The sequence below is a fragment of the Bombina bombina genome, chromosome 5 (assembly GCF_027579735.1).
Source record: "Bombina bombina isolate aBomBom1 chromosome 5, aBomBom1.pri, whole genome shotgun sequence".
NCBI lineage: Eukaryota > Metazoa > Chordata > Amphibia > Anura > Bombinatoridae > Bombina > Bombina bombina.
This window is the reverse complement of record NC_069503.1, coordinates 671,712,386-671,737,106: the sequence shown is the minus strand read 5'-3', so window position 1 is coordinate 671,737,106 and position 24,721 is coordinate 671,712,386.

Genomic DNA, 24,721 nt, shown 5'->3' with positions numbered 1-24,721 from the left:
TATATTATAGCTATTTTAGGATTTATATTTATTTTACAGGTAACTTTGTATTTATTTTAACCAGGTACAATAGCTATTAAATAGTTAAGAACTATTTAATAGCTAAAATAGTTAAAATAATTACAAATTTACCTGTAAAATAAATCCTAACCTAAGTTACAATTAAACCTTACACTACACTATCAATAAATAAATTAAATAAAATACCTACAATTACCTACAATTAAACCTAACACTACACTATCAATAAATGAATTAAATACAATATCTACTAATACATACAATTAAATAAACTAACTAAAGTACAAAAAATAAAAAAGAACTAAGTTACAAAAATAAAAAAATATTTACAAACATTAGAAAAATATTACAACAATTTTAAACTAATTACACCTACTCTAAGCCCCTAATAAAATAACAAAGCCCCCCAAAATAAAAAATGCCCTACCCTATTCTAAATTACAAAAGTTCAAAGCTCTTTTACCTTACCAGCCCTGAACAGGGCCCTTTGCGGGGCATGCCCCAAGAAATTCAGCTCTTTTGCCTGTAAAAAAACACATACAATACCCCCCCCCAACATTACAACCCACCACCCACATACCCCTAATCTAATGCAAACCCCCCTTAAATAAACCTAACACTAAGCCCCTGAAGATCTTCCTACCTTATCTTCACCTCACCAGGTATCACCGATCAGTCCTGGCTCCGATATCTTCATCCAAGCCCAAGCGGGGGCTAGACATCCATCATCCAACAGCTGAAGAAGTCCAGAAGAGGGTCCAAAGTCTTCATCCTATCTGGGAAGAAGAGTAGATCCGGACCGGCAACCATCTTCTTCCAAGCGGCATCTTCTATCTTCATCCGATGAGGACCGGCTCCATCTTGAAGACCCCCAGCGCGGACCCATCTTCTTCCGACGACGTCCAACTGAAGAATGATGGTTCCTTTAAGGGACGTCATCCAAGATGGCGCCCCTCGAATTCTGATTGGCTGATAGGATTCTATCAGCCAATCGGAATTAAGGTAGGAAAACTCTGATTGGCTGATGGAATCAGCCAATCAGAATCAAGTTCAATCCGATTGGCTGATCCGATCAGCCAATCAGATTGAGCTTGCATTCTATTGGCTGTTCCGATCATTATAGGGTTAGTGAGGCGGATTAGGGGTTAATAACTTTATTATAATAGCGGTGCGGTCCGCTCGGCAGATTAGGGGTTAATAAGTGTAGGCAGGTGCAGGCGACGTTGAGGGGGCAGATTAGGGGTTAATAAATATAGGGGTCGGCGGTGTTAGGGGCAGCAGATTAGGGGTACATAAGTATAACGTAGGTGGCGGTCGGCAGATTAGGGGTTAAAAAAATGTAATCGAGTGGCGGCGATGTGGGGGGACCTTGGTTTAGGGGTACATAGGTAGTTTATGGGTGTTAGTGTACTTTAGAGCACAGTAGTTAAGAGCTTTATGAACCGGCGTTAGCTCAGAAAGCTCTTAACTACTGACTTTTTTCTGCGGCTGGAGTTTTGTCGTTAGAATTCTAACGCTCACTTCAGACACGACTCTAAATACCGGAGTTAGAAAGATCCCATTGAAAAGATAGGATACGCAATTGACGTAAGGGGATCTGCGGTATGGAAAAGTCGCGACTGAAAAGTGAGCGTTAGACCCTTTCCTGACTGACTCCAAATACCGGCGGTAGCCTAAAACCAGCGTTAGGAGCCTCTAACGCTGGTTTTCACGGCTACCGCCAAACTCTAAATCTAGGCCTATGTTTTTTGTCAGTGGGTAATACTGTGGGTAATACTGTGACTAATACCATAACACATGAGACAGGCTTAGAATACATCTACCCATAGTCACTCATTTTATACATGAGTGTAAATCACTGAGGTACAGAAGATGAAATAAAAGAGCCAAAAGAAGGATGAGTTGAAGGAGCAAAGAGCAAGGAACAGACACTCTGCAAAATAGAGTCAAAGGAAGAAAATGTAACATTCAAGGGTTGTGATTTCAAAATATTTGATAATATGAATATCCACTATGATACCAGTACGGGACATTGTTGTATGTGTGTGTAAGGAATAATAACTAATTGGTATTAATCCCTATATTAGTATGATGTAAAAGTAGGCAGCGATGTTGGAGCAATTTAGAGATGTATGCCTATAGGAGATACATTTAGGTGGTTTTTAATTTATTACATTTTAATTTCTTAGTTTAACTTCGGTATGTAGAAACAGTAATAAATACATGTCAGCACAGGGAGGCGGTTTTTACACAATGGTTGGAAATCCCAAAAAAGAAATTTAAATTTATTGGGGATTATATGTGTAAATTGCAGTATGAGATTTGTAAAGGTGGTCGTTGCTAAGGCAAAATTTCACACAACTCACCTAAGTAATTTTGTTTAGTCTTAATTTTTATTAATTTTGATAAATGTGGTTTGACAAATTATGTTTGACTTAGATATCAAGTGGGTAAAATACCAGTAAGATAGATGGCAATCCCTTGCCCTTAGTACCGTGTCATATTTTCTGATAGTTGTTTATATTTTAACCATCACTACCTATAGGGTGATAGACGTATCGATCATAATATTATTTGACACTCATCACTACATGTGTTACATGCACATTATCACAGTCACCGTTGACAGGTTGTAAAATGGATTTATAATGAAGTTAAATATATATTTAAAGTTTTTTCACTTTACCTAATATATCCCGAACCAGAAGTTGCGGACTGTCACTTCTGGTTCCACGATTTGTTGGAACGCAAGCTTGTTTGGCACCAGAATTTCAGGAGGGGGTGTGTATATCACTTATGTTTAAGCTTTATATGCCGTGTTTTCACCAGTAATGTTGTGCTGATGAAGGGGATGCAAATTTCCCTGAAACGTTAAATAAATTTTGGTTTTCTGAGACCCAAATATTCCTGTGAGTGCATTTCTTCTTTGTATACATATTTGGATACATAATTGCACCCAGGTAGTTGTCCCTTGGTGGGTGGATCAGCTGTTTAAACGGTATACTTTTTGTTGAGCTGAGAACCCCCAACCTTATTTTCTTATTACTGTCCTTTGTAGATCCTCTTTTGTCTCAATTTTGCTCCAGCTGTCTGAATTTAATCCATCACTTTTTGGAGGTAGCACCTTGTGAGATGGAATACTTGTTACAGAATGAAGAGGAACCCCCCCCCCCCCCAAATGCAAGGTAAGCCGGAATAGATGATCCAACTGTACAGGCACTTGTGGCACAGACGGGGACTGTCTCCTACTCCTTGGATGATGCAAAACGTATACTATTTGCTCCCATTACAAGAACTACTGGTGAGACCCCTGTTAATCTTTATTACTCATTATTAAAACTAAAAAAACATAAAGTAGATTTATTACTGCATGGTAGTTATCTATCAGAATATCATTGCCTTAGTCAGATCCCAAGAGGCTTTAGGGTACAAAATATTTCTATGATTGGCAGGGAGAATCCTGAGTTTAGAACAAAATGGTGTTATATTCTTAACAAGTGTTAACTGGACCTTATTTTACTAGTCATTGAGGAGGTTACTATATAACTGGCAAAGGTAAAATTTGAGATACTGACATTTGAGACCGCACATAAAAACACCTTAGCTACAGACACACAGGATAATTGGTTAAGTAAATTAAACCAACAGATAGAAAAATATCATAATGAATTGGTTATTTTTAAGAATAGAAAACTGGATACAGTAAGTACAGATTACAAACAGGGTAAGGTGTATTAATGGCTCACTAATACACAGGAGGGGCAAGGGAGAAGGAGACAGAGAACACAAAGAGTCAGATTTGATACAGTGGATACGAGTGGGGTTGATTCATCAGACACGGAAAAAAATACATCTATGATCTCTAATAAAGATAATGACACCCCTATGTCACAGGATACAACACATGCCTATTCGTTTTCCCATAGAAGGTATACCACTCCAAGTCATTTTTTAGGGGTAACCACAAGGTCAAGAGGAGGAGGAACTGTAGACCACATGTCAGGAGGGTGAAATATTCAAAACAGGCCACCTCGCCGAGGCAGACAGAGGATATAGTAGTCAACCTCAGTTCTCATTACTTGACCCAGATAGAGAGATGGGTACTGAACAAGGGATTATCATTTGTTCCCAGTGCTGGTATCTCAGAATTAGATCAGAAATTGGACATACTTAAACTTAACAGAACTCTTAAGAAATAATTTTTTCAAAATCAGACAAGAAAGATATGATATGGGGCATTGAGAGAAGCTGACCATAAATGTAAAAAAACAAGTAAATTTGAACCCCCAATAGTAACCCTACTACAAAGACATACATTAGGTTAATCACGCAGGACCTAGAGTCAGAACGTACAAATAAGATATGGAGACACAATCTACAAATAGATGAACTAGAAGCTATCAAAATCTTGCAAAATGATACCTCTGTGGTGATTAGACTGGCGGACAAGGGCGGTGCCATAGTCCTGATGAATTATGTGGGCTACAGGGATGACATTTTGCAACAATTGTCCGACTCTAGTACATACAGTATACTGTTAACAGATCCTACACATACATTTAAAATACAGTTGGATGACCTATTACGTTTGAGATTGGAACAAGGCTTTATCACTGAACAGATTTATGAATTTTGCCATACCCAACATCCCAGAATCCCGATACTATATAAAATTCCGAAGATACATAACACTATGACACATCCACCAGGTCGCCCCATTGTGTCTGCAGTACAGTCCCTTCTCCAACCGGTGGCACGGTATATTGATGTGCTGTTACAGCCAATTGTGAGGGACACACGTTAATTTATACTAGACATGAATGATCTTATTAGACAGCTAAGGAGAGTAAAGATACAGGAAGGTGACCTGCTTGTGACCCATGATGTCAATAGTTTGTACACTATTATACCCCACGAAGTGGGTTTGATAGCTATCAAAGCACATCTATTGAAGACACAAGGGTACAAGGGCCCCCTGATTGAGTACTTACTTTCCTTGATTGATTTTTGTTTCAGAAATAATTATTTTAGGTTTGAACAACGGTTTTATTTGCAAGTGGTGTGGACGGTCATGGGCTCGAACATGGCCCCCGCCTATGCAAATATATTTATGGCTCAATTCGAGGATTATTTCTTGTGGGGTACTAACGATGAATACATCACCTTTTACCGAAGGTATATTAATGATGTCTTCCTCATTTGGAGGGGAGAAGAAATTACAGTTTTGGTTTGATATCATCAATAAGACTCCTACGACGGTAAGGTTCAAAATGACAGCAGATTAGGAGCAAATGCATTTTTTAGACCTCAACATCTTCATAGATGGGGAAACATTAGGCACAACATTATAAAGTAAGCCAACTGATAGAAACTCTATACTCAGCGCTGATAGTTACCACCCCCTGTCATTATTGAGAGGCATTGTTAAATCTCAGATGATACGAACAATCCGTAATAATTCTGATAAAGAAACAGGGGTCTCCCAGCTCACAGGGATCCAAGAAAAATTCCTCCAGAGAGTTTACAAAGCACAGATCTTAAACACAACCATACAAGAAGTACAGGACCTCACACAGGAGGACTTGATCAACAAACACAATGACAGTACTGAGATGGGAAATGGTTGATTAATGTTTGTTACAACTTTTTCCCTGAATACAACTGCTACCAGCAAAATCCTGAAACAGCATTGGCCTCTTATGACATTGTACCCTAAACTGGAATTCACCCTGAACCTTAACCCGATGGTGGGGTACATATTAGGTACTAACCTAAAGGACCTTTTGGTCAAGACAGACCCAAAGAACAGCTACCACACTAAGCCTAAGGAAAACATAAAAGGGTGCTACAGATGTTTGGGATGCACTACATGTAATGGCCTAACTGTTACCAAAGTGTTCCACCATCCACATACTAATAAACTATACACAATCTAACATTCTTTATCCTACATGAACGGATGGACAACCATAGGCTGGCTATACGCCAGGCCTTGAAAAACAAAAAGTCTGACCAACCAGTTGCACATCACTGTGCGGAGATGGGACATTCCATGTCATCCATCAGATACATCATAATTGACCATATACCAAGGTTGGATCGAGGTGGTGATAGGAATAAGGCTCTTCTCACCTGTGAAGCCCGATAGATGTACCGACTTGGTACCATATATCTGGGAAGCCTGAACTCGGCTCTGGATTTTAAGCTTCTAATCTAGTCCCTATTGTGTCACATACCAAGGGTGCATACAACAGTATAAAATCCTTGTTGGTACCTTTTGGACAGACTAATGGACCATAGTGGGGTTTTAAGACCACACATAGGTTACCTATATCTGTAGATGGAGTGTGATGGAAGAGTAACATCACCTCTCATCAGGTAGAAGGATCAGTTGAGGTCACACTCTTATTTGATATATGTGAATATTTATAGACATAGATATACACAAATTATGGGAAACTATTGATTAGAACTTATACTGGTTATAAGGGGTGACTCACAGAGTGTAACATACCTGGAGTGCAGGAGGGATAGCAAAAGCCATGTTGGGTGAAGTGGTATACATTTGGTATGATTCCAATTATTTTTTGTCACTGGGTAATACCGTGACTAATACCATAACACATGAGACAGGCTTAGAATACCTCTACCCATAGTCACTCATTTTATACACAAGTGTAAATCACTGAGGTACAGAAGATGTAATAAAAGAGCCAAAAGAAGGATGAGTTGAAGGAGCAAAGAGCAAGGAACGGACACACTTCAAAATAGAGGAGTCAAAGGAAACGAGTGTAACATTCAAGGGTTGTGATTTCAAGATATTTGATAATATGAATATCCACTATGATAACACTACGGGAAATTGTTGTATGTGTGTGTTAAGAATAACAAGTAAAAGGTATTAATCCCTATGTTAGTCTGATGTAAAAGTAGGCAGCGATGTTGGAGCAATTTTGAGATTAGAGATGTATGCCTATAGGAGATAGATTTAGGTGGTTTTTAATTTATTACATTTTAATTTCTTAGTTTAACTTCAGTATGTAGAAACAGTAATAAATACATGTCAGCGCGGGGAGGTGTTTTTTACACAATGAATTTGAAATCCCACAAGGTAATTTAAAATTATTGGGGATTATATGTGTAAATTGGAGTATGAGATTTGTGAAGGTGGTCGTTGCTTAGGCAACATTTCACATAACTTACCTAAGTAATTTTGTTTAGTATTAATTTTTATTCATTTTGATTAATGTGGGTTTGACAAATTATGTTCGACTTAGATATCAAGTAGGGATGGGCGAATGTGTAAATTTTCTAATTTCGAATGTAGAACGAATGTTATTACCGAAATTCGAATTATAAATCCGAATGTTGATAAGAACGAATATTATTAAAAATTCTATAATCGAATGTTATTTACAGTTTTCAAATGTCACTTTCAAATTCGAATGTTTATAATTATATTGAATGTCCACATTCGAAATTTCGAATTTAACATTCTATTTAAACAAATACTATTCAGAAGTTCAATAGTTCATGTGGTAGGGAGGGAATCTAGTAAACTGATACATAATAGATACAAATATATAATTTTGAATGTTTCTATATAGAATGTTGCATAATTTGAAAATTACATTTAAAGAAAGCATTAGAAATACTATTTCAAACATATAAATTTAAATTTTTCGAATTTCAATATTGCATAATTCGAATATTACATTTAAAGAAAAAGCATTAGAAATACTAATACAATCTAAATTCGAATTTTTCAAAAAGAATATTTTCGAATGTAATCATAAAATTCTAAACCGAACATTCGAAAATCGAATGTTAGAATGTTATGTATACATTCGAAATTCGATTTGAACAAATTTGTTAAAATTTGTGCCGTTTTTCGAATGTTGCAAAACATTTGCCCATCCCTAATATCAAGTGGGTAAAATACCAGTAGGATAGATGGTCATCCCCTTGCCCTTAGTATAGTGTCATATTTTCTGATAGTTGTTTATATTGGTAACCATGACTACCTATAGGGTGATAGACGTATCGATCATAATATTATTTGACACTTATCACTACATGTGTTACATGTACATTATCACAGTCAACGTTGACAGGTTGTAAAATGGATTTGTATTGAAGTTGCGGACTGTCAATGTTGGTTCCACAAGTTGTTGGAACGCAAGGTGTGCATTCCACATACAGAGTGTTTGGCGCCAGAGTTTCAGGAGGGTGTGTGTATATCACTTATGTTTAAGCTTTATATGCTGTGTTTTCACCAGTAATGTTGTTCTGATGAAGGGGATAAAACTTTCCCCCCTCTTTGGTGTATTATGCAGGGTGAAGTAAAAAATGAAAAAGACAGACAATGACATATGAACACTCACGTAGCATGGGAGGGCATAAAGCCTCTGTAGGATTCAAAACAGATGTCCTCACTTTCCCAGCAGCTGGTTAACTGATTAGAAAGGAATTATTCAATCCTGTATAGTGGGTCTATGTACTTTCACGGAAAACATAGAGAGGAAGACTGGGCAATGATAGGTGGGGAACAAGATTTATTGGTAAAGACATAAAACCATAAAAATACTGTGTGCCAATATTAATATAAAACTAATCACACGTTAAAAACTCCTAAACAATCACAGAGAGTATACAAAACTGACAGCGTGTATGAGCTAGTGAGGGGGCGTGGCCTGGGGCATTTCATGACACTATTGGTCGCTCCATCAGAGGAAGGGAATGCCGCCCCTAGCCCTCTTATTTGTATCCTACTAAGCCGTTACGCTTAGCTTCATTTTTATTGTGGGCAAAAACGAACCACTTACCAATGAGTAGTTAATTAATATGGGCAAATATAAGAAATATATACATACATAAAATTATAACTAAATATTTCAGGCATATACCACTTTATTACATTGCAACATTTTGCATACAAGTTTAAAACCAAATATTTATCTATACTTTATATGACTATATATAGGTATAGATATATACTGATATATATAGGAATATCTATTTATAAATGCTTAGTATAAATACTTATGCTTAGATTACGAGTTCTGCGTTAGCCTTAAAAAGCAGTGTTAAGGGGTCCTAACGCTGCTTTTTAACGCCCGCTGGTATTACGAGTATGGCAGGTACAGGTGTACCGCTCACTTTTCTTCTGCAAATTTTGGCTACCGCAAATCCCCTTACGTCAATTGCATATCCTATCTTTTTAATGGGATTTGGCTAACGCTGGTATTACAAGTAATGGAGAAAGTGAGCGGTACAGCCTCTATTCCTACCGCATAAAAAAGTCAGTAGTTAAGAGTTTTATTGGCTAACGCCGGAACATAAAGCTCTTAACTACAGTGCTAAAATGTACACTAACACCCATAAACTACCTATGAACCCCTAAACCGAGGCCCCCCCCCACATCGCAAACACTATAATAAAATTATTTAACCCCTAATCTGCCAACCAGACATCGCCACCACCTACATTATACCTATGAACCCCTAATCTGCTGTCCCTAACATCGCAGAAACCTATATTATATTTATTAACCCCTAATCTGCCCCCCCCACATCGCCACCACCTACCTACACTTATTAACCCCTAATCTGCCGACCGGACATCGCCACCACTATAATAAATGTATTAACCCCTAAACCGCTGCAATCCCGCCTCACAAACACTATAATAAATTTTATTAACCCCTAATCTGCCCCCCCCCCAAACGTCGCCGCCACCTACCTACAATTAATAACCCCTAATCTCCCGCCCCCAACGTCGCCGCTATAATAAAGTTATTAACCCCTAAACCTAAGTCTAACCCTAACATCCCCCTAAGTTAAATATAATTTAAATAAAACTAAATAAAATTACTATAATTAAATACATTAATCCTATTTAAAACTAAATACTTACCTATAAAATAAACCCTAATATAGATACAATATAACTAATAGTTACATTGTAGCTATTTTAGGATTTATATTTATTTTACAGGCAACTTTGTATTTATTTTAACTAGGTAGATTAGCAATTAAATAGTTAATAACTATTGAATAGCTACCTAGTTAAAATAATTACAAAATTGCCTGTAAAATAAATCCTAACCTAAATTACAAATACAGCTATCACTACACTATCAATAAATTAATTAAATAAATTACCTACAATTATCTAAACTAAAATACAATTAAATAAACTAAACTATAGTACAAAAAAACCCCACTAAATTACAAAAAATAAAAAAAATATTACAAGAATTTTAATCTAATTACACCTATTCTAAGTCCCCTAATAAAATAAAAAAGCCTCCCAAAATAATAAAATTCCCTACTCTATACTAAATTACAAAAGTAATCTGCTCTTGTGGGGCATTGCCCCAAAGTAATCAGCTCTTTTACCTGTAAAAAAAAAATACAAGACCCCCCCCAACATTAAAACCCACCACCCACACACCCCTACTCTAAAACTCACCCGATCCCCCCTTAAAAAAACTAACACTAACCCCCTGAAGATCACCCTACCTTGAGCCGTGTTCACCCAGCCAGGCTGAATTCTTCATCCAATCCGGGCGATGTGGTCCTCTATCTGGCAGAAGTCTTCATCCATCCATGGGGCAGAAGAGGTCCTCCATCCGGCAGAAGTCTTCATCCATCCGTGGCTCCATCTTCAAGACCTCCGACGCAGAACATCCTCCTCAGCCAACGGACTAACGACGAATGAAGGTTCCTTTATATGACGTCATCCAAGATGGGGTCCCTCGAAATCCGATTGGTTAATTTAATCAGCCAATCAGATTAAAGTTCAATCTGATTGGCTGATTGGATCAGCCAATAGAATGCAAGGAATGTGATCCAATTGAACAGGTATACCTAATAAAGTTGCAGATGAGTGTATATATATATATATATATATATATATATATAAATTATCAGACAGTGTCAAGAGAAAATCAAAAAAGTTAGCTAGATGTAACAGTTTCCCAAACCGTACAGTCTTATATTAAAGTCCGCACTCCACCGTTATCCAAGTACAGTTGGTTTGCAAAGTGATAGCTGATATGCTTTCCAGATTGTACTTCAATTCTATGAGGTAAGTACAGCGTTCGGTCCTAGGGGAGAGGATATTAATCCACCCTTCGGGCTTTTATCATTTGTTATAGTGTAAGGGGTACACTGCATCAATTTGAGCGGCACGCGAATAGTATTTCTATTGAGACAATGGGGTAGATTTATCATAGTGCGAGCGGACATGATAAGATGTAGCATATCATGTCCACTGCACATCGATAAATGCCGACAGCATACATTCACAAGAACTGCTGGTGCAATGCCACCCCCTGCAGATTCGCGGCCACGGCCTTAGAGCAGGCGAACCAGTTATGGAGCAGCGGTCTTTAGAAGGTTCGCGTGGAAACAGGGAGCTTGATAAATCGGCTCCTATATGTGTTTATATATATTATTGCTCAAATAGCCTCCAATATTGGCATATAAAGTATCAGCTAATAGAACAGTATTATTACATTACATAATATTAGTTGAGTTCCAAAATCACAGTTGTTTAGCGCTGTTATTATATTTCTTTTTTTCTGCTGTGTTATAATTTTAACTGTACTTTTCAATGTGTTTTTTATGTTTTGTCCCCCTTTTTGTCTCATGTAACAGTTAACCAGAGCTCTGAAGTCATGCTATTCCAATTCCCGAAGCACTTTAAATAGAGTTGAGCTCAAGAAAATGTGTTTTCTTTCAACTCCCAATACAGACGCTATTGTGATATACTCCTTTTCACTCATGCACAACAGTTAGCTCGCCACTCATAATCTAGCCTTTATTTTATTTTTTTAAAATTTCTTTATTTTTGTGTGCCACATACAGGAGAATGAAACATCATATATTCAGTAAACAATAGACACTACAGAATTGCAAAAAAAGAGTGATAATCAATAACATAAATTGGTCTAGCTTTTACCATCACTTATAAAAAGGCCAGACAATGTCCATGAGAAATATATTCCCACTGCAGAGTAGTAACTGGGTCTGTGAGACGTAAATCAATCCCCCCGTAAGGCACTTTTTTAACAAACATACAATACAATTCCTATAACTTAGCCAACTTACACCAGTTTGGATGCTCCACCTCTACTCCCTACACTCAAAACTCTCTTTTTAGTCCCATTCCCACTCTCCTCTGAGATTGGCCTCCAATATTTATTCTGTGTTCCTGAACGGTGCTATAACCATCTTACGCAGTGGAATTGGGAGTGTGTGAAGGAAGGGTTTCCATTTTGTGACAAATGACTTCACTCTCTTAGTAATATCACCTAGCCCATCTGCCTGTTCAATAAGCATTTGGTTTAACATTGTCTGCTTCAATTGTGTCACAGTAGGTGGGTCACGCTTTAGCCAGTTTTGGAATATCAGGTGCCTTGCTACCAACACTATATTGGACATGATTAGTCTGGAAGTTCTCGGTATGTCCCCAAGATCTAGTAGTATGATATTTCTAAACGTCAGTTCCCTAGTATGCAAACTCATGCTCATGTTCGCCAAGTAAGTTGTCATTTTCCAAAATTTAACTAGCTTGGGGCAGCTCCATGTCATATGTTTGATGTCTGCCTCTTCCTTCCCGCACTTTGGGCATTTATTTTCCCTGTCTGTTTTCCATTTCTGGTATTTCTTGGGCGTTATGAGGCTGTCATGTAAGAGTTTAAAGTGTGACTCCCTCACCTCCGGCGAAAGAGTGGCTCGCTTGACTCTAAGTATGCTTTCTTCTATCTCCTTATCGGAAACTTCTTCATCTAGCAAGGATCTCCAGATCTCAGCAATTCTATTCAAGCATGTTGTGTTTGTAGCTTTGCTCAAGGTTAGATAGAGTGGGGATATAGAAGTGTTGCCCTGTTCTGCTAACTGTATAATGTGCACAATCTGCGATTGTATCTGTTCCCTTGCTCTCCCTAAGCAATGCTGTGTGGTAATGCCTGGCCTGTAGATAAGCATAATGGTATGTTCTTGGAAGCCCAAATATCTGCCTCAGATCCTCAAATGAATGCATGTGGTCCCCCCCTAGCTGTAGGGTCTGGCCCACCCTGCGTAATCCTAGCCTTCTCCAGTGGCTGAAGGCTTCTGATGTTAGACCTGCCGGGAATTCGGGGTCCCCCCCCATGGCAAGTAAGATATTACTCTATTTCCCCTCCCAGGTGTTTGCAAGTCAGTCTCCAGGCTCTCACTGGATGGTTCAGTAAGTCAATGTCCATCAGGTATTTAGTCGCTTGCGAATGTGTCGTATGTGGTATCATGTCTAATGTCCAAGGTTTTATCAGTGTGTTTTCTAGTTTAGTGTTTGTGAATATACCTTGCCCTGTCATCCAATCAATGGCAAATTTGCACTGGGCCGCCCAGTTATAAAATTCAAAATTGGGCAGCGCCAGTCCCGCCATTTCACGTGTTGCTGTGAGTTTCAAGTAGCTGACCCTATGTTTTTTATTGGTCCAGAAAAATGGAAGGACCATCCGCACCACCTCTCGTAGATCTGTCTTTTTAAGCAGTAAGGGCAACATCTGAAAAAAATAAAGTAACTTTGGAAAGTAAACCATTTTTATGAGGCCCACTCTGCCCGAGGTAGACAAGGGGAGCAGAGACCATGTTTTAAGCAGATTTTTCAACTGTCCTAGCAGGGGGCCATAATTTATTGAATACCACTTTCGTGGGTCTGTATTGAGATTTATACCTAGATATTTAAAGTTCCCTTCTACTACTTTAAAGTGGAATTTGCCTCTCTCCTTTGGATAACAACCAAACTAGTTCAGTTTTGTCTGTGTTAATCGTATAACCTGCAATCTTACCAAAGTCTTTCACTAACTCCATTAGTCGGGGGATGCTACTACGTGGGTCTTGTAAAAATAAAACCATATCGTCTGCAAATAGCGAGATGTGTGAACGCGTCTCACCTATCTGCATTCCCTCTAATTGTTCCCTGATTTTCCACGCTAGGGGTTCAATCGCAATGTCAAAGAGGAGGGGAGACAGGGGGCAGCCCTGTCTCGTACCTCTGTGTAGCATGAAGGGCTGTGTAGCTATTCCGTTTACAAGAATGGATGCCTGGGGGATCCTATACAGATTGGACACTGCTTTTACGAATGAGCCTTCTATTCCCATCTTCCCCAGAGTATAAAAGAGATATTCCCACAGAACCTTATCGAAGGCTTTTTCAGCATCGATCAGTAGTAAGGCTGCTTCTTTGTGGTTTTCCCTCTTCCCATTATCCCGTGAGATCTGCCAATATTACTGAATGACTGTTTGGACCCTCCTAATGTTAAGGACTGAGGATCTTCCCTTAACAAAACCTGTCTGGTCACTGTGGATGAGCGACGGCAGGACTCTTGCTAACCTATTGGCCAGGATTTTTGTCAAGATTTTATAGTCCTGATTTAACAGGGAGATGGGGAGATAAGACTTTGTGAGAAGGGGGTCTCGTCCCTCTTTTGGTATGATACTAATGTGTGCTTCTGCAAACCTAACAGAGGGGACCACTGTGTCTTCCATAAATCCATTAAACAACTTCGCCAGAGCCTCTGCTATGTCTGATCCCATAATTTTGTAGAACTCCGCCGGTAGTCCATCAGGGCCCGGGGATTTCTCTAGTTTTAAATCTTTGATTGTGGCTACCCTCTGGGGTGATGGGGGAGTTAATTTCTCCGAGTTTGTTCTGTTCTAGTTTTGGTAGCTGGATATGAGTCCAAGTCGTGTTTGTGCTGAGCGGAATAAAGATCTTTATAGAAACCAGTGAAGGCATCTTGGATGTCAGTCTCTTTGTTAAGTATCACTTCTCCCTGTTTTATTGCTAGAAACGAGCTCCGTTTCTTAGTCAGTTTGGTCACTCTGGCCAATAACTTCCCAGTTTTACTCCCAAACCTATAGTATTTGGCTTGCGTTTTGGCGTGGGCCTTATTGGATTGTTGTAATATGTAGTTGTCTCTAAGTGTTTTGGCCTCTTTGTATTTATGTAAGTTTATGGTATTGGGATTTCTGAGGTATTTGTTTCTCGCATTTAATAGGTATGTCAGAAGCTGTTCTGTTTTTTGTTTGCTTTGTCTTTTAATGGATGTGGCGTAAGCTGAGATAGTTCCCCTCAATACAGCTTTGGCCACCTCCCAAAAGAGGAGGGGGTCAGCGATGTGTGCCCTATTAAGATCCACATAAGTGTGCCATTCCCCCAGAATATGTCTATAGAAGTTTGGGTCCCTTCTATAGATAACATGGGAAGACCCATTTGTTAGTTTTGTGGGCCGATCTCCCCATGTGGATCGTTACTGCTATAGGGGCGTGATCCAAGATTGTTATAGGGTCTATGGTTGGCTCCACTACTATTGGGCACAAGCTTGAGGAAACTAAAAAATAATCTAATCTTGAAAGGGTGTCTTTTGCTACGGACATACATGTGTATTCCCTGTTTTCCGGGTACTTGGCTCTCCACACATCTTGCAAGTTCAATGACCTCGCTAATGTGCGTATCATCAGTGACTCCTTTTTGGAGTTCAATACTCTCTTAGACGAGGGGGTGTTTCTGTAAGGGTTAGCAAATCTATCAGCGGGGACCTGTGGGGCAATGTTAAAGTCCCCTCCAATAATTAGAGGTGAAGTGGTGAAGTTCATGATTTCTGTGTGCAGTGTCCTCAAGAATAGTTGTTTTTGGGTCTGTGGTCCATAAACTCCGACCAATGCAAAAGCCAGCCCCCCAACCTCCAGCTGAACCATGACGTACCTTCCTTCCTGATCAGTTCGTGTTTTGCCAATGGTGTATTGTAGATTTTTCCTAAATAGGATTGCCACTCCCCTACCTCTATTCTGCTCATATGGTGTGTAAATAACCTCCCCCACCCAGCTCTGCTTCAATTTTTGGTGTTCTAGCTGCGATAGGTGTGTCTCTTCTAGAATGGCAATGTCAGTTTTTCTGGAGTGTAGATAACGTAGTATTGATTTACGCTTTTGCGGGGAAGTGATGCCTCCTACGTTCCAGCTTACTACAGATAAATGACTATTCAACATAGTGTCGTTTCTTATGTGTTTGAAGTGCTGATGTGTGTGGTGTTGTAGAGTGTTGGGTTGTGATAGCATTGAAATACCTTGGAAGTCTTGTGGGTTTTATGAACGTGCTTTGTCGGCTAAAACTAACTTCCCCCTTCGCTGGGCCTCCGGGAGAGAGGTGAGCATCCTGTTGTCTAGATAAAAAAATATTTAGTAAACAACGAAAACAACAAATTTGAACAAACATCATAAATTTAAACAGATAAACAAACGAAGCCTATTTCTTCTCCACACCTTACTGGTGTTTATATTATGGTTACTTTTTGTGTGCAGTACACCCCACCCCAAGAATCAGATTTCGTGGCAAAATTTCTAAAAAGCTGAAATGCTAAGAAAGCTAGGCTGCAGTAGATTACTTCTTTTTCTTCCCTCAGGTACTTCCTGGCTAAAGGATGGGCCTTACTAGGTGATAGCAGCTAGGGATCATACCCCCCAGCCAAGGAATAAGGTTGCCTCCCCGTTTTTTTTTTGTTTTTTTTTAAGGTGTTTATATCAATAGGGTGCTGACTCTTGTTCTTTCATGATCTATTTCGAAGAACATCTTTCAAAGGGTAACTAGATTACTCTTAGGTATATGTCTTCAAACCTATGCGTAGTTAAGCCATCCACCCCTTGAGTAATAAAAAGACCGACCCCCCCACAGAGATAGCTAGTGTTATCTGACCTAGAGAATTTGTATAGTGCAACAGGTCAGCTAGGGCATGTTCTAGTATATGTTTCAAGCATGGCAGTAGCAGAGTCCATTAACTTTTCACAGATACAAACCCCATCTAAATAAGATTTAATATGCAACACTTGGTCCTATGAGGATCTATTTTCCTCTTTATCTCACAAAATGTGTGAGAAAGCAAATGTCCTGAGTTCTGTAATTGTATCTTAGGACTAGTCTTCTCTCCTTCAGGTGTCTTTAGCTGTGAGGTCTTGCTCCTGCTTTAGATATTTCTGGAGGTGCCTGGGATCCTCGAAGAATTTTACCCCTTGTTGGGTCTGAAGTCTGAGTTTCGCTGGGAACAGCAGCGAGAAGGGGCGGCCAGCCTCCATAAATGATTTGCAATATGGTGAGAATTCCCTTCTTCTCCTGGAGATTTCCGCAGAATAATCTTGGAAGATCAGGATTTTTTTCCCCTCAAAGCATAAGGGAGAGTTCTGGCGATATGCTCTTAGAAGTAGGATCTTATCTTTTGAGGTATCGGATCATAACTTGGCGGGGCCCTCTCGTGTTTTTCTGGTCTTGATTGATGTTACCCACCCTATGGGCTCTCTCTACAACACACGGTATGTCCTCAGGCTTCAAATGTAGCAGAGTAGGCAAGGTTCGTTCAGCAAATTCTATTAAGTCTGTACTGGGCACCGATTCTGGCAAGCCAACAATGCGCAGATTGTTGCGCCGTGAGCGATTTTCCAGGTCATCGACCTTGTCAAGCAATGTTTTATTCTGGGCCTCCAGTGCTGCTATCTTTGTAGAGCTTTCTCTTTGTAGGATTTCTCCATCACCTACCCTCTGCTCAACATGCTGTAGTCTAGAAGAGAAGGTCTTAAAATCAGATGACAATGAGTCCATCCCCGTCTGTAACTGCTCTATTTTGGGGAGGAAAAGAGCAGAAATCTGGGCAACAATGGGGTGGGTATCTGGCAGGGTCTCCTCTGCAATCTCTGCAGCCATGTTTTCTGCAGCGTGTACCTCAACTGCAGCCTTGTTTTTTCTTTCTTGGTGTTTTTGTCTATTTGACATGGTGCAGGTGGTTTTAACAAAACTAGAGTAGTACTTCTGCATACACTTTTCAGAGAATGTGTTTCCACTTCCAGTAAACAAAAACAAGGGAGAGACTGAGGTCTTGTAGCCCTGATGGTATGCACAGATAGTCAGGTCCTCATGAGTTAATCATTGCAGTACTTATCCAGTGATTATATGTTTGCAGTTTGTAAGGGGGCTCAGTTTACTGCGTAATTACTTTTTCATACTTGGCTCTTAATTAGCATCTCCCCTCACCACAGATGTCTCAGACAGTGTCTGCATTTCTTAGCCAGCTTTTAGTGGAGCTGTATGTCTGGGGATATTCAGGAAAGGGTATCAGCACTCTACTTTATGTCTGCAGAGATTTTGTTTAGTGATCGTTGTGGCAGTCTGTATATTGAAGGCCACGTGTGGCTGTGGCCAAGGACAGTGTTAACTTGCGTGATATCTTTTCAGTCAACTAAAATAAAATATTGTCCAAGGGTTCTCTTCATGTGCCTCACATCTATTGTTACTGGGGGTCAGGGTTTTAAGTCAGTGCTTGTAGGGCCCCTCTGTTACTACTGCTAGAGTCTCCACACAGGATTAAAGAAAAAATCAAGATGGCGGCCTCAGCTCCACCATGCGACTCACCAACGGCAGCTCTCTCCGTGTGCTTCCGACTCCTACCTTCGAGCACTTTAACCCCTCAGACCGGTCACACCAGGGGTGACCCCTCTCCTTCCTCTCTCCGCCGTGCGGTATATTAGCCTCTCTGTCCGTCGCTACTATTGTCCGGCTTCTGGGGGAACTATTTCTTTTTTTTCCTTCCCGGTGGGGGAGCAGGCCTAATTCGCTACTAGTGCATCTGGTCCGGGCAGGTATAGAGAGTCTCCCTGCCAAGGTTTTGCAGCTTTTCTGGCCGTGTTAGTGCTAAAAGACTTGGACTGTGAGCTGAGATGTTACGGAGCTCCACAGTCTTGCGTCTTCCCGCAGCGGCCGCCCACCGGAAGTCAATCTAGCCTTTATTTTGATTCTTAAAATTAATTTTAATTCAGAAAGATATGGATTTTAACCCCTTAATGACCGAGGATGTACCAGGTACGTCCTACAAAAAATGGTCGTTAATGACCAAGGGCGTGCCTGGTGCATCCTCAGGGGTTTCAAGTGCTGGAAGCGATCATGATCACTTCCAGCTGCTTTCAGGGTATTGCTGCGATGCAATACCCTTTGCAAAGCAACTGATGCAGAGAGGGCCCCTCTATGGCCCTCTCTGCATCGGCCAGCGATGGGGCATGGGAGGGCTTGGAGAAAGGTGGGGGGGGTGGCCCATCACTGGAGTAGGTGGGAAGAGTGCGGTAGGAGGGTAGGAAGGGGGTGTGAAGGGGGGCGGGAGCAGGTGGGACCGCTACGCCACTCTACAGCATGGCAGTGAGTGGGGAGGAGGGAGAAGGAGGAGAGGGGGATCCTATGGGGGATCTGGGAGGGGGTATGCTAATGAGGGGGGGCAGCTACACTATGGTAAAAAGTGTTTTTAATTTTTTTTAAATTTAATTTAGAGCATATGAAAAAAGTGGATAGCAGTCCATAATATAAAATCCAAAAATGCTTTATTGAGTAATCAGAGTTAAAACAGTAGGCAGACTACCAAAACAGGGGTAAGGAGAAAAAAGTCTGACCAGTTTCGGTCTCACAGACCGTAGTCATAGACATAAAAGTAAACACAGGTGTACAATATTTAAAGCCAAACAACCACTCCAATTGGTGGTACCTTAACAATCTCATTAACCCTATAATTATCCTAATATTTACAAAGAGAACATATGTAGTTTAAAATACCAGAGGAGATCATGTAGGAATGAGACAATAATGAGACAATATTGGCAAAAATAGCAATAGTAAGCTACATAGAGCAAACTGGGTACTGGCAGACAGCTGCCAGTACCTAAGATGGTGGCAAATAGGTAGAGGGGGAGGGTTAGAGAGCTGTTTGTGGGGCTCAGGGAGGTTGGCTGGTAAGGGGGGATCCTACACTGCAGAAAATATATAATAAAAAGATTTAAAAAAAAAAACTTTCTGCCAGTACTTAAGATGGGGGTGACCATTGGGGGTTGTGGGAGGGAAGAGAGATATTTGACAGGGGTTAGGGAAGGATCAGGGGGTGGGATGTGTCAGGTGGGAGACTGATCTCTACACTTAAGCTAAAATTAACCCTACAAGCTACCTAATTAAACCCTTCACTGCTGGGCATAATACAAATGTTGTGCGCAGCGGCATTTAGTGGCCTTCTAATTACTAAAAAGCAATGCCAAAGACATATGTCTGCTATTTCTGAACAAAGGGGACCACAGACAAGCATTTACAACCATTTGTGCCATAATTGCACAAGCTGTTTGTAAATAATTTCAGTGAGAAACCTAAAGTTAGTGAAAAAGTTAACAATTTCTTTTATTTGTTCACATTTGGCGGTAAAATGGTGGCATGAAATATACCAAAATGGGCCTAGATCAATACTTTGGGTTGTTTACTAAAAAAAAATATGTACATGTAAAGGGTTGTTCAGGGATTCCAGACAGATATCAGTGTTACAATGTAACTATCGCTAATTTTGAAAAAAAAAATTGCTTGGAAATAGCAAAGTGCTTCTTGTACTTATTGCCCTATAACCTGCAAAAAAAGCAAAGAACATGTAAACATTGGGTATTTCCAAACTCAGGACAAAATTTAGAAACTATTTAGCATGCATGTTTTTTGGTGGTTACAGATGTTGGGGGTCAAAGTTAGAAAAAGTGTGTTTTTTCATTTTTTTTCATTTTATAAAAAAATATTATAGTAAATTATATGATATGATGAAAATAATGGATCATCTAATGGCGAGAAAAACGGTATATAAATATGTGTGGGTAAAGTAAATGAGTAAGAGGAAAATTACAGCTAAACACAAACACAGCAGAAATGTAAAAACAGCCACTAAGGAGTTAAACCCTAACATCAGTAACACAGCAAAGTTAGACTAGAGGTGACTGTCAGGTTATAATCATTACTATGATGGCCACTTGATAAATTTAAGGATTTAAAAAACCCTTATTTAAAACCTGTGACCTCACTCTTTTAAACCTGAGTGTATATGATATATTTCTAAGGTAATGGAGTAATAAAGGTCTCTTAAAACATAAAAAATGTATGTGAAATGAGCGCAGGGTGAGACCACCAAACTCCTGATAAACCTAGGAGTCCCTAACATAGGTCATACAATAAATACAAAAAATTTAGATGCAGGAGCGCTACAGCTGAAGGTGGGTGAAGCAATTAATAGTCACAAATATGTGACTAGTGCATAAACTCATATAAACAGTTAATATAAATGACCAATATGTGAATGCAATATTTGATGATAATATATCAAGAGTGAGGAGTGTATTAAGAGTGAGGAGTGTATTACTCAAACGGGTGTAAATGTGTAATAACTAAGAAATTATAATTAGTGTGATATAAATAATCAATCAGAAAAAATATATATAAAAGCCAGGATGGAATGGATGAATAACTCATTATGCGAGTAAATAGTAAATTGTCAATGCCACAATTTAATAAAAACCTATAAAAACAATTAAATACAACAATTATACAAAGCTAGCAATATTGATATAAACGGATGTCTCCGTTAACTAACAGTAAAGAGGTTGCCACCACATAAAGATACGGTAAGAGCTGCAGGAGAACGGGCCAATGCAACAGTCTCAATCTATAAACATTGTTTTATTGTGCACAAAGTTATTCAGATCCGATAAAACAAAAGGTCATGCGAGCAAACCGCAAGCTTACTCTGTAGTCTCTGCAAGTGGAGTTACAGCCGTACGGGATGACGTCACTTTTATGGGCGCTGTCCTGAATCGACAATCTGATTGGTCCTCTTTCGGAAAGCTTAGAGAAAGTAGCTGCCGCAACCCCCAACACAGAGTATCTGCACTTTAGTGCCTGACAGCACGCACGGTACTCTTAGAGGGTATTCTGTGGAAAGGCAGGTTATGAGATGTTGAACAGTGTTTACAATCACAGAGGGTTAGTGACCTTACTGCAATCCGGATTGCTAATTTCCAGTGTGTTTCCAGTCTGGGCCAACATGCAATTTTGTGTCTTGCTGGCTTGCTAGAGTATACTGACTTTAAAAGCGATAGTCCCAATTCCTTCAAACAGGGTCTGCAAACAACACCAGTTTGCACGTAGCAATCACAGGTGCTAAAGTAGAGGTTGTAGCTCCAGCAACACAGAAAGTAAATAAGTCCTTTAGGTTGCAACTTCATCAAAGCGTTTCTCCCTATACAGGGCTTTTTCAAGATAAATCAGTTGCAACATGTGTACCTTTTTAAAGGTGTATTCCAATTTTAAGGTGGTATGGTGGTAATGGCAACCTATATATTTAAGGCAACCAAATAATTGCTATTTCCCCACATAAAGTACTTATAGTTATACAAATGAAATTATAAAATAAAAAATTAAAAATAAAAAATCTTTAGATAAAAATATATAAAATATATATCATAAAGTGCTGTGTGTTACAAACATTGTGATATTATTATATTGCATAATCATAAAATCAATTAATTAAAACTATAATTAAAATCATCAAAAAATATCGGTATGGAAAATTTATAAGTAACATTCTATAAAAAAGTAAAAATGACTCCAGATAACAAAGTCCAGAGCTAAAAATTAATTAAAAATGCCAGAATTGATTTGAAGTTTTTAGTTTTTCTAAAAATCGTTCTTGGTTTGCATGGGAGTAATTCCCCCAATATGGGATCTGCTTTAAGTGTGGACCAATGTTTATTTAATATCCTTCTCATTATACCATGATCTACACTATATTCCATAACAAAGGGTACATTGATTGCTTCTGACTTTTTCTTGGGGTTCTGTTGTTTATGTGAGAGGAGAGATTTTCTATCAGTTTCTCTAGCTCTCACCACATCCTTATTAACAACCACATCATTATAGCCCCTATCTTTAAATTTCTCAATTAGAATCCCGATTTGATTCTCAAAATCGGCAAGCCTAGAACAATTTTTCCTAACCCTCAAACTTTGGCCTACAGGGATATTATCTTTCCATTGTTGGAGGTGACAGCTACTGGCATGTATAAAACTATTGGAGTCAACCTCCTTGAAATGGGTTCTTGTTTCCAAGGTGTTATTTATGGCCATAATTTCCAGGTCCAAAAAGACCACTTTTTCTTTACTGTGATTAAAGTAAATTGTAAACTCCTATCATTGGAATTCATGTCCATAAACAAATTTTGTAATTTTGATTCGGACCCTCTCCATATTATCAGGACATCATCAATGTACCATCTATAGAGCACGAGGTCCGCACCATAGTTACCCTCCTGGAAGAAAGATTCTTCCCAACTGCCAACAAAAAGGTTGGCATAACTTGGTGCGAACCTCGTGCTCATAGCCATACCTTCTATCTGTAGGTAAAATTTGTTATCATACATAAAATAATTATTTTCTAATATGGAATCAATACTCTTTAGTAGAAATTATTTTTGTTCTGACTTCATATCTGGGTAAGTATTTAAATATTTTTTAATGGCCAAAAGTCCTTTGTCATGGTCTATTACTGTATACAATGAAGTTATGTCCCCAGTGACTAAAATTAGGTCATCATCCCAATTTATATGTTCTAAAATATTTAAGACTTGGGTGGAATCTCTTAAATATGAGTCTAGGTTCCTTACAAACTTCTGTAGGAAAGTGTCCACATATTGTGAGAGATTCGAGGACAATGCGCCTATACCCGAAATAATCGGTCTACCCGGTGGTTGGGTGAGGTTTTTATGTATTTTGAGAAGGAAGTAGAACACTGGGACCCTAGGATAAACAGGGTCCAGGAATTCTACTTCCCTCTCATTTAATATTCCCAAATCTCTACCTTCCCATATCAACTTTTTAAGTAATGCAGCAAATTTATTAGTAGGGTTCAGTTCCAGTTTTTCATATGTTTTACTGTCACTTAGCAGTCTTAAATATTTTAGAACACATAAATTGGGATGATGACCTAATTTTAGTCACTGGGGACATAACTTCATTGTACATAGTAATAGACCATGACAAAGGACTTTTGGCCATTAAAAAATATTTAAATACTGACCCAGATATGAAGTCAGAACAAAAAGAATTTCTACTAAAGAGTATAGCTTTCATATTAAAAAATAATTATTTTATGTATGATAACAAATTTTACCTACAGATAGAAGGTACAGCTATGGGCATGAGGATCACACCAAGTTACGCCAACCTTTTTGTTGGCAGTTGGGAAGAATCTTTCTTCTAGGAGGGTAACTATGGTGCGGACCTCGTGCTCTATAGACGGTACATTGATGATGTCCTGATAATATGGAGAGGGTCCGAATCAAAATTACAAAATTTGTTTATGGACATGAATTCCAATGATAGGGGTTTACAATTTACTTTTAATCACAGTAAAGAAAAAGTGGTCTTTTTGGACCTGGAAATTATAGCCATAAATAACACCTTGGAAACAAGAACCCATTTCAAGGAGGTTGACTCCAATAGTTTTATACATGCCAGTAGCTGTCACCTCCAACAATGGAAAGTTAATATCCCTGTAGGCCAAAGTCTGAGGGTTAGGAAAAATTGCTCTAGGCTTGCCGATTTTGAGAATCAAATCGGGATTCTAATTGAGAAATTTAAAGATAGGGGCTATAATGATGTGGTTGTTAATAAGGACGTGGTGAGAGCTAGAGAAACTGATAGGAAATCTCTCCTCTCATATAAACAACAGAACCCCAAGAAAAACTCAGAAGCAATCGATGCACCCTTTGTTATGGAATATAGTATAGATCATGGTATAATGAGAAGGATATTAAATAAACATTGGT